This window comes from Nuphar pumila, chromosome 15 (genome assembly GCF_984573655.1).
Source record: "Nuphar pumila chromosome 15, dmNupPumi1.hap1.1, whole genome shotgun sequence".
NCBI lineage: Eukaryota > Viridiplantae > Streptophyta > Magnoliopsida > Nymphaeales > Nymphaeaceae > Nuphar > Nuphar pumila.
The window spans coordinates 10,985,210-10,996,969 of record NC_143263.1 but is presented as its reverse complement, the minus strand read 5'-3'; positions in this window follow the sequence as shown (position 1 = coordinate 10,996,969).

The following is an 11,760-nucleotide window of genomic DNA, read 5'->3' as shown; positions in this document are numbered from 1 at the left end:
CTAAAGTTAATAAATAAATAAAAAGTAGCAGCACAAAGACTAAATTCTTTTAACATTTAATTTTTTTAAATTTTTTGAAATTTACGCATAAAAACCAACCTTTAAAAACTCCGTGAGCTTACTCCTTCCCTCCATGTTGTCACCATGCTTCATCTTGCACAAGAAATTACGCTCATGAGATTTGAATTTAGATAGTCTGCATAACGGCCTAAGCCCCATCCCACGCCATACCCATGTTTTAATACTAAAATAACTTTTAAATTAAAATAAATTATAAATATTAAAATAAAGACCCGCCAATGTAAGAATCCACGTGTCCAAGCATGTCACCGAGGACATGGAGCCAAAGTGGCGTGTCGACAAAGAGCCCTAGACTAGCACGATTAAATGAGTTGTGCTCTTCAAGAGGTACCATGATAGCTTAACTGACCGCTTATATGACATCAAACAACCACGTGGTAGCATTTGCAGTTACGTGATTGGTTGTGTCACATAAGGTCACAAGTGAAGCTTTTGGAGTATTTATTTATTTATTTAACCTAGGAAAAGCTAAAGAAGAATGGCAACCATGTTAGTTCCGTACAGGAAGAAGGGCGTTTTGGTAACTTCATATATTCTACAAAGTCAGTTTCCCTCTTCCACTCCAACGGCTACAGTTCTCGACATCTATCGCCCAAACGGCGACGGTAGCTGCGTATCGGGGCAAGTAGGGATGCCAGCTGTACTCCCGCTTCTGCCAGCTAAGCCAGCGTGGGACCGTACGGTCAGCACGAGGGACGAAGAAAAAAAAATCGAAATGGGGGGGGGGGGAGGAGAAAAGAAACTTCTTTTGTTTTTCCCATTTTTTGGTAATTCACAGAAAACAGCTTCACTTATCAGATATTTATCAGAAGGTACTTACTTTTTTAGTTATTACATCCAACTGCCCGTCTGGCTTTCTCGGATCTCGCAGTTGCAAACGGGTTGGATATGGGTCGGGTCGGGTCGGATTTAACTTGATACCTGATCAAAATATTGAAAAGTGGGTCGGATTTGGATCCAGATCAGTCTGTACCTCAATGTGAAGTTCAAGATCGACTAAGGTAGAAGACTCTGCTAGTACTGGATTTGGTGAATATAGATTTTCTATAATTTTTTATTTTTTGTTGCTTTTCATAGAAAGCACATGCCTTAAGTTTAAAACGTGGTAGGTATTGCAAAAACCAAAACCCACTTACTGACATCAAGGGTAGTGACAAACGGTTCAGCAAAGGACCAAGTATATTTTGTTTTATTTATCAAATAGACCACCCTATTGCTCTGGTCCACTGGTACCACAGTTTGTTGGACTTTTGACCTTGATCCATCTTTTACTCATATATTAAGCTATGTCACATGGGTGCTCTAATTTACTCTCGTGTCGTGCCCTCTTATATACTATTAATAATAATAAAAAAATCACACAATTAACGTGTCCCGTGTCCTTTTTGTTGTATCCTTGTGACAGATTTGAAGTTTACATTCCCATAAAAATCACATGACTAACTGGTATGATCATGTGAATGTTATGCTCTATAAAATGGTTTTGTTACAAGGTCTGATGTAGGTCGAAAATCATATTAGACTTGGCGTCTCAAAGAAAATGTCAATCTAATACTCTAAACTTTGGTTGCTTGTGGGGGTGATGTGTAAATGAGATTCACTTTATAAATCTCAAGAGAAGTCTAAATCTCATTCGGTCATTTGCCGAGGCTTGTTTTTGGGGAGATGTGGTTGATAGTTTGGTTGCTTTTAGGGATGGCAGTGCACCGGGGGAAAATGGGGCCCCACCCCGCCTCACCACGTTTGGACCGGGCATGGAGGACATGAAACAGGAATGGAGGCGGGATGAAGGTTAAAATCAAAACCCGTGCAGGGATGGAGGCGGGGATGGACTTACAGTTTCTCCGGCCCGTCCTCATCCCAATCCCCACCTTACCTTGCCCCGTCCATAATCCTTGTAAGGATGGCAATGGACTGAGGGGAAACAGGGCCCCGCCCTGCCTCACCTCGCCTTGTCCCGTTTGGACAGGGGATGGAGGACATGAAACATGAATGGAGGTTTAAATTCAAACATGTGCGGGGATGGAGGTCCGGATTTTGAAATGGGGTGGGGGTGGAGACCTTGTTTCCTTCCCCGGTCCATCTGCCATCCTTTAATTAGTCCTAAATAGAATATAAAATCATATGCACTTAGCTTAATTGGAACATTTAGATGTATTCTATATGGATTATAGGGGGAAAAACCATGCTTTAGATTATGTACTTTTTATGTTAAAAGTGGTATTAGAGTGATTTTGACGACGAATCCTCGTTGAAGCAAGGAAAACCCCAGGTGGCGCCCCACGACCACCCTGCCCTACGTGGTCTACCTCTGAAAGCTACACACATTAATGATAAAAGATAAAAAAATTGTATTAAATTGATTAAACTTAATACACAATTTTTATTAAATAAATAACAAAAAACATATCTACAGGTTTAGATTAAGCAAAAAATAGTTATAATTGTCTATGTTCACACACACACATGTATAGCGTAAAAGGCTTAACAAAGGGGGCCACTCTTGGGTCGACTTTTTGGCGGGCTCCTATATTATTAACCTAAAAAAGCAAAAAAGTAGCATGATTTGGTTTATATCTTATCATGGCAAACTAAGGTTATTTTATTGGTATTCCTTCTAATATATGTTCCGTTCAGCCTTTTCTTGGACGGAATTTAAGTTATGGGTACAAAACCTAATCTATTCTAAAGAGATCATCAACATCACAAGTATTCGATTTGTGATATTTGCAACGCCTTGTGATTGTAAATCACAATTATCAAACTTTCTCAAGGTTAGTGGAACATGAACAAGTGAAAGTTGTGGTTGTGATTGTGATTTTCAAAATGTGATTTTTTTTACTTGTTTTTGCCTTCATTCATCACAAGGTTGATATTGTGATTTACAATCATAGATACTACTTTCTTAAGATTTTACTTTTTTTTAGTATAAACAATCTTGTGACCAATTTTCACGAGATCCAAGGCCACGAGCATTTACAATGACACTCCTACTTTTCTCATGTTTCACTAACCTTGAGAAAGTGTTGTGATTATGATTTACAACCACATGATTCTGAGAGAATTCAATAATAATCACGAGGCATTGCAAACATAGCCCCCCATCTCCTAAATTGGAACTTTTAGAAGCTATAAAAGATAGGTAAACTTAACACAAAATCTTCTTCTTTTTTCTTTTTTTATTAATAGAGGAAAACCACTATTATGGTTTGAATGTCCTATTACATCTGAGAAGGAACTATTTTTTATGGTGACCCTTTATTGGTGTCTATAGTGTAAAACTCTGCAAGTATTTTCCTCAGCTAGCAGAAATAATTTTTTATTGACTTCAATCTTACACTTTGGGAATCGAACTAGCAACATCCTTTAACTTGAAGGCTTTAGGCTGACCGACTTAGCCAAGTGTATGGATCCTTTAACTTGGGGGCAAACCTTCCTTGGCTTCACTTCAAAAGAATTATTTTCAAAATTTTTGGGTTGTGCAGTTGTTTTCTTGAGAAAATAGTAGGTGAGTTTGATAAGCCAAAATGAGTGGAAGCACCTTGGCTCTATACGTGTTCATAAATTTTTTGATAAAAATGAAGCTTTTTTTTTTCTTGTTTTTCGACAGAGAAAGTTGGGGTTAGGCAAATCTCCCACCAGTTATACAACCATGTACCCTTAGAATTCAAACTTGTAACGTCCCAACACAAGGTGACATGCACTAATTGCTCCTGCCAGACAAGCTGTTGGTTTTGATAAATAGAGACTTGAAGGCACTGGTTATTCATCATTTTGTTGATCAAAAAATTTGTTATGGAAATGTTAATATATATGAAAAAATATAAAAAATAGCAGTAAAAACTACTAAAACTTAGTAAACACAACGAGAGTTAAGTGTCATGGCTCTGTTTCTTACATCTATGACATAGTCCACAATTCTTTTTTTTTTGACATTTTACTCCGATAAACCTCTCTCGGCACAGAGACCAAGTTATGCTGGCTCATGAAGGGGTGATACCCATGAGATTTGAAGCTAGACTGCTTGTTAGGGATGGCAGTGGATCGGAGGGAAATGGGGTCCCACCACATTTGGACTGAGGATGAAGGACATGAAACGGGGAATAGACTGGGGATGAATGTTAAAATCAAAGCCCATGTGGTGGGGATGGACTTACTCTTGACTATGCTTCGACTCGCCCCATCTTTGATCCCTGTTAAAGAAATTATTATTATACTCTTATACATATTATAAAATCATATATATATATATATAACCCTTTTTCAAATCTCCCATCTCTCCTTCATTTTCTTTCTATAACAAAACAGGTGAGCTCTCTTTTTTCTAATGAAGGAAGGTGACAATGGCAGAAGAATTGGAAAATGGGGTCCCATCCCACCTCGCCCTGTTTGAACTAGAGATGGAGGACATGAAATGGAGAATGGATCGAAAAACCCGTGCAAGGATGAAGGGCAAAATTTTGGGACCGAGCAGGAGTGGCGTGGCGACCTTGTCCCCCACCCCTTCTTAGGTCCATTGCCATCCCTACAGCTGGTCAAGTGGCATAGGCCCCGTTCCACTAACCCCTTGGGTCTGACATGGTCCACAAATCTTGTTCACACAAGGCTAGTGCATTTTTTTTAAGGACAAGAGGATAATAAGGATCAATGTTGTCAAAATCAATATCGGGCTTGAATTGATTTTCCAAAACGATTCAGAGGTCGAGTCAGACTCTTAACCAAGCCAATTTTAACCAGAAGATGAGACGTTTCATTAAAATATTAAAGTATATTTTAGAACCCTTTTTTTTTGAAAACTATTAAAAAAGAAAACGGAATCAGTTGATTGCGAATTGATCTTGGGCCGATACGGGGACAAATCGGCCTGAATCGACCGATTCGCAACGACACCGACAACCTTGATGAGGACAATTTGGGGGTGGCGGGAAAGAGACCGTTACCGGCATTATAAATGTACACGTGCCATGAGCCCCTGTGCTGGCTCGCACGTGCCAGTAGGGGCCCACAAAATATTCTGTGATGGGTGAGTCCACCAAACACAACTTTACACGTTTCAACTCGCGTGAGTCCAATCATTTGGGGACCAACCTAGTCTCTCTCTAGATCCTAGGGCATAGCCTCAGCTCTTTGTAAATGATGCGTCTTGAGCAATGTTCGGGGTCCCAAACTGTGGGACCCACACATTACCCTGCCTACATGGGGCCCATGCTGCATCACGTGGACGGTTCATTTTTTTTTGGCTCAGTACACATATATAGGGATGGTAGTGGACCTTCCCATCTAAAAAAATTGTCCTCCATACCGGACTCTATTATTTTCACTTTCATCTCCGGTCTATTCTTTGTTTCATGCCCTATAAATTTTGGTTGAATCTTTATTTTTTCTCATCCACTACCATCTCTATGCCATTGGATTCGAACTCGTCAAAGAAAGAAGAAAAAAAATATCGCGAAATGAATATATATATATATATATATATATATATATATATAAAAGATTTAAATATTATTTTATAAAATATTAAGAGTATATTAATAATGAATCTTTATTTTTTCTCATCCACTACCATCTCTGTGCCATTGGATTCGACTCGTCAAAGAAAGAAGAAAAAAATATCGCGAAACGAATAAATATAAATATATATATATAAGATTTAAATATTATTTTATAAAATATTGAGTATATTAATAATTTTAATAATGAGAATCAAGGGGGGGGGGGCAGGCGGGAAGGGGGGAAAGATTAAGCCCACTTCCACCTCCATCCCCACACGGGTTTTGATTTTCACTTTCAACCCCGGTCCATTCTCAGTTTCACTACAACAGAGCAGTAGATTAGCGACGACCACCTTTCGTCGCTAATCCGTCGCTAACCATGTTAGCGACGGATTAGCGACAACGCGGCGACAGTATGCTTACGTCGCGAATATTTCGACGCTAACTGGCGACGGAATTATTCCGTCGCCAAGTCCGTCGCTAATTGCGACGGAATAACGAGCGCTATATTCCGTCGCCAATCCGCTGGTACTAAACGGCGACCACGGCGTGGCGACGGATTTAATTCCGTCGCTAAGCCGTCGCTAGATTAATATGAATAGCGACGGAATCATCCGTCGCTAATCCGTCGCAAAAACGAAAAAAAATCAAAAAAAAATTATTTAAAAATTAATTACGGAGAACTGTACAATTTATATTTCCTGTACAATTTATATTTCCTGTAAATAAAAAACAAACCACACAAAAAAATTCATATAACAAGTATCTATAATAATTAATCGTTCCACCTTAAAACTAAAAAGTTTAATTATTTACAATTCAACAATTACAATTAGGAAAAATAAAAAAAATAGAACTTCTTCAACAGAGTCCTCTAATCATCGCCAAGATTTTGTGCGTCTTCTTGTTCATTGTCTTTATCTGTCCCTTCAGCTCCACTACCCTGATTATCGCTAGCAGCCTACACAAGAAAAGAACAGTCAGTATTGATAAACAAAATATAATGAAATAAATTACACACTATATGTGATTCTATCATGTGCTCATGTGTGATCTAAGGCAATAAAAAAACTCTATATGTGATTCTATCATGCTCATATGTGTGCTAAGGCAGTCAAAAAATTGAATATGTGATTATAGCATGTTCATATGTGTTCTAAGGCATATAAAAAAACTCTATATGTGATTCTACCATGCTCAGATGTGCTTTAAGGCAAGCAAAAAACTATATATGTGATTCGATCATGCTCGTATGTGTGCTAAGGCAGTAAAAAAATTGAATATGTGAATATAGCATGCTCATATGTGCTCTAAGGCAGGCAAAGCCAAAAATTTTATATGTGATTCTATCATAAATGATATATAACATGTTCATATGTGTTCTAAGGCAGTTAAAAAACTCTATATGTTATTATAGCATGTTCATATGTGTGCTAAGGCAGTCAAAAAACAGAATATGTGATTATAATATGCTCATATGTGTTCTTAGGCAGTAAAAAAACTGAATATGTGATTATAGCATGCTTATGTGTTCTAATGCAATCAAAAAAACTTTATATGTGATTCTATCATGCTCATATGTGCTCTAAGACAGACAAAAAGTTAAATATATATATATGTGATTCTATCATGCTCATATGTGTGCTAAGGCAGTAAAAAAATTGAATATGTGATTATAGCATGTTCATATGTGTTCTAAGGCATCTAGAAAAACTCTATATGTGATTCTACCATGCTCAGATGTGCTTTAAGATAGTCAAAAAAACTATATATGTGATTATACCTGAGAGGGACCTGGAATCGAAGATCCCCTATCCTGAACAGCGGCCTTGATCTCATTTCGGAGAAAGGGGGCGACGGTGTATTGGAAGTAGTTATTCAGTGATTCATTAATGATCTCGCGTACATCATCACCGGAAAGAATAGTCGGCTGCTTGGAGCTTATGTCGGCGCAAGAAGTTGGTGAGCCGTAACTGGAAGAACCAATAACTGGTGAAGTGTTCATATTACTCCCAAACCCGAACACGCGACCTTTTTTGGGTTCACCTGCTGCAGTCACCCATGCTGTAGGATCAAATGATGGATGCTGAGTAGCGTCTTCACCATATCGCTCTACCATTTGTTGCTCATATGCCTCCTACAAAATAATGTTTAAAGTATTCATTAATAATTAATGATAACATTATGATGACTTGCATATATATTGCAATGATTATTAATAGAATTAATACATACCGTTGTCGTTCTCGCCTTCTCTGATACGAAGACTCCCGTGGTCTTCCGTTTATGTGTTTCTACAAACACATCCTTATATGGTACACTGCCTCCTTTTTCTGCTTCCTGCGAAGTTAAATGACAAAAGATTTAGTACACAAATTTGCAACTATACTTATAAAATTAATATTATATATTGATGAGTTACCATTTTCTTTAGGTGGCTCCCAAATGTCTTAGATCCACCTGTGTGTAGATGGGCTTCGGGCATCTTCGATCGATTTTGTGAAGCCTTCGCAGAGCGATTTTTAAATGCATCTCCCGCCCACATATCGCACATTTCATCCCAGTAATCTCTCCTGATAGTAATAGGACCATGGCCCTTCCACAGTAATGGATCATCTACTACGCCAGATGCTTTTTTTGCTGCAGTCTTCATAGTGTGCAGCATGTCTGCAAATCGATTGGCAGCCACCTTCTGCCACACCTTCCTTGCATCATTTTCTTCCACCGTAGTTGCAAAGCGATTCGAAGCCTACAAATATTTTCAGAAAGTTAGTAGACATTGCTTAAATAAATTAAATATGAAACACATTAACTATGAGGAACAACTGTATACCATGAATGAGGACCACAATCTGTCTAATACCTCCTTTGGGTACTCTTTCCATTGAGCAACTGGTCCTGGTAGATGTTGAAGAAGTGAATTCCTAATCTCCCGTACTACTTCTTGTGGCTCAAACCTCGTGCTGCACATGAATTGTTACACAGTAAATATCAATATAAAATATTTAAAAGATATGCAATAATTGAAAACAAAATACTTACGGTCGATTATCGATATACACTATTCGAATGAGTCTTCTTGTGCCAGCCTGTGAAGACCCTGTTTCCTGTGTTGGCTGTTGACTTGTGCGATCAACTGGTGTAGGTGGGTCGTATACAGGCGCAACATCATCTGTAAAAAAATACACACCAAGTTCTCAGAATGTGCATTTGAACTAATCAAGCATCTAATTAGTTATATGATATACCTATCACAGGAGCCCGTGAAGATGAAGGTTGAGCCTGGCTACTACTGGATGAGCGACCACTATAACCTCCACGAACCATATTCTAACAAATAACATATGTCATACAATACATTCAAATAATTCACATCAAGTATTACAATGCATTCAAGTCATTCACATCAAGCATTGCAATGCATTCAAATAATTCAAATCATTGACATCAAGTATTGCACTAATTCAAATCATTCGTTAATTGCATAAATTATAATACATTCAGATAAATTACAATGCATTCGAATCATTCGTATCAAGTATTACAATACATTGAAATAAAATTTTTAATCATTCACACCAAGTATTGCAATACAACTCACATCAAGTATTACAATGCATTTAAATAGAGGTTTGTAGTATAAGATTTTTTTCACTAGCTTGAGAATTCTTCCTCGTCACTAGTTTGACTTTCTTCTTCTTCTTCTTCTTCTTCTTCTTCTTCTTCTTCTTCATTGTTTGCCCATCCACTTGGTACATCATTTGGATCACATTCCTCTATGAATGTTTCATCAGCCAATGGAGATATGACATGCATATCATGCGCAACATCGTGACCATAAGCGAAGTCACAGACATCATCTGATTGATAGTAATCACTGTCTTCAGCTAACTCATCTTCTTGTAACTGATCATACTCGGGGTATAGTTTGGATTTCACCTTGCAAACTGCCCACCATTCATTTCTATCTGACTTTTTTATACTCGGATATGAAGTATAATAAACTTGTTGAGCTTGCGAGGCTAATATGAATGGTTCATATGTTCCAAACCTGGATTTATGATTCACCTCCACAATGCCTGAAGCTTTGTCGAGTCTTGTTGCAGTTGGATCAAACCAATGACACTTGAATACCGTAACCCTGTTATTCATGCCTAAGTAAGTCAACTCCATTATTTCCTCTATAACACCGTAGTAATCATGTTCATTTTCACCGTAGCTGCTACCCTTGACACACACGCCACTATTTATCGTTGATTTGTTTATACCGTAGTCTTTTGTATGGAATCGATAACCATTTACGATATACCCGTTGTAGCATTGCACAACTTTGGTCGGACCATTTTCTAAATCACATATTCCTTGATCTTTAACATCACCATGGCGAACCTACGCACAGACATAAACAATTATTGTGATCACGATCAATTAAGTAACTTAGTGTTGTTTATAAGTACAAAATTTATGTTAGCTTCTTTACCAACTGTTTCAACCACTCCACAAACTTAGTTTCACGTTCTTTTTGTACTTCTGCATTAGTGAGATGTGAAACTTTGCTTTGCAACTCCAGATCAAATCGTCTGCAAACCACAAATACTTATATTACCGAGCCATGTATCCACATATAGAACATAAAAGGATTTATAATTGAGTTGCATATACATATACTTACTCGATGTATGGGTCGATCGCTGAACAATTAAAAAGAATATAGATGTGTGCTGCATCTTGCTCTCGATCTGTCAATAGCCTTGATCGGCAACTACCAAATGCATGCCCAAGTCGTTGAAATATCGACAGCTTGTCAGCTACAGTTACTTGTTCTCCATCATCGTTACGGGGCGGGCATGTGTAACGTGTTGAAATATGAGGTTCGAAGTACATAGATGAGAAATTTGAAATCTCTTCTAAAGTGTACGCCTCACAAATAGAGCCTTCTACTCTTGCTTTATTACGAACCTTTTTTTTTAGGTCGAACATGCATCTGACAAGAATATACATTTCAAATTTTAAATATCTGTCATTAAAGAGACAAATATAAAAAAACATATACCTTTCAAATGGGTACATCCATCGATATTGCACAGGGCCACCAACCCTTAGTTCATATGGCAGATGTATGATCAAATGTTCCATAACATCGAAAAATGCTGGCGTAAATATCTTTTCTAACAGACAAACAGTGGTGATGACAGAGTCCTCGAGATTCTTTACATCTGATACAATGACCTCCGATGCGCACAATGTTCTGAAAAATCCGCTCAACTCAGACAATACCCCGCATATAGGTTTGTCTAACATATCATGGAATGCTAGGGGTATCAATCGTTGCATAAAGATATGACAATCATGGCTCTTCAACCCATATAACTGTCCATCGTCAATCTTCACAGCCCGAGCAATGTTAGAGACATATCCATCTGGAAATCTCAGTTGTCTCAACCATTGACATACATGTTTTATTTGATCAGGTCCGAGCACGTACTTCGCCTTTGGTTTCAGTACTTTGCCATTATACTCTTTGAGTTCCAATTCTGGTCTTTTACATATTAATTTTAAATCCATACGGGCCTTCGGATTATCCTTCGTTTTTCCTTTAATATTCATTACTGTATTGAACACATTATCAAACACATTTTTCTCTACATGCATCACATCCAAATTATGTCGTATCAATAGGGTCGGCCAATACGGTAGTTCCTAAAAAATAGATTTTTTCGTCCAATTGTGTTCCTTCCCAAATCCACGGAAGGGTGTAGGACTGCGGGCATCTGTTAATACATCTGGAAAGTATCGCAATCTTCTTAAAATCTCTATGCCAGACAATCTTGAGGATGGACCTTCCATTTCAGTTGTGCCTGCTGTAAATGCATTCTTTTGACGTCGGAACGGATGATCGCTGGGTAGAAATCGACGATGGCAATCAAACCAGCAAGGCTTCCTTCCATGCCTCAATCTAAAAGCTTTGGAATCCTCCATGCAGTACGGACAAGCCAACCTCCCATGTGTGCTCCAACCAGATAACATACCATATGCAGGGAAGTCACTGATTGTCCATAGAACAGCGGCCTTCATGTTGAAATTTTGTTTTTTGTGGGCATCATACGTGGTAACACCGTCATCCCACAGTACTTTTAATTCATCAATCAATGGCCTTAGATATACATCAAGATTTTGGCCAGGT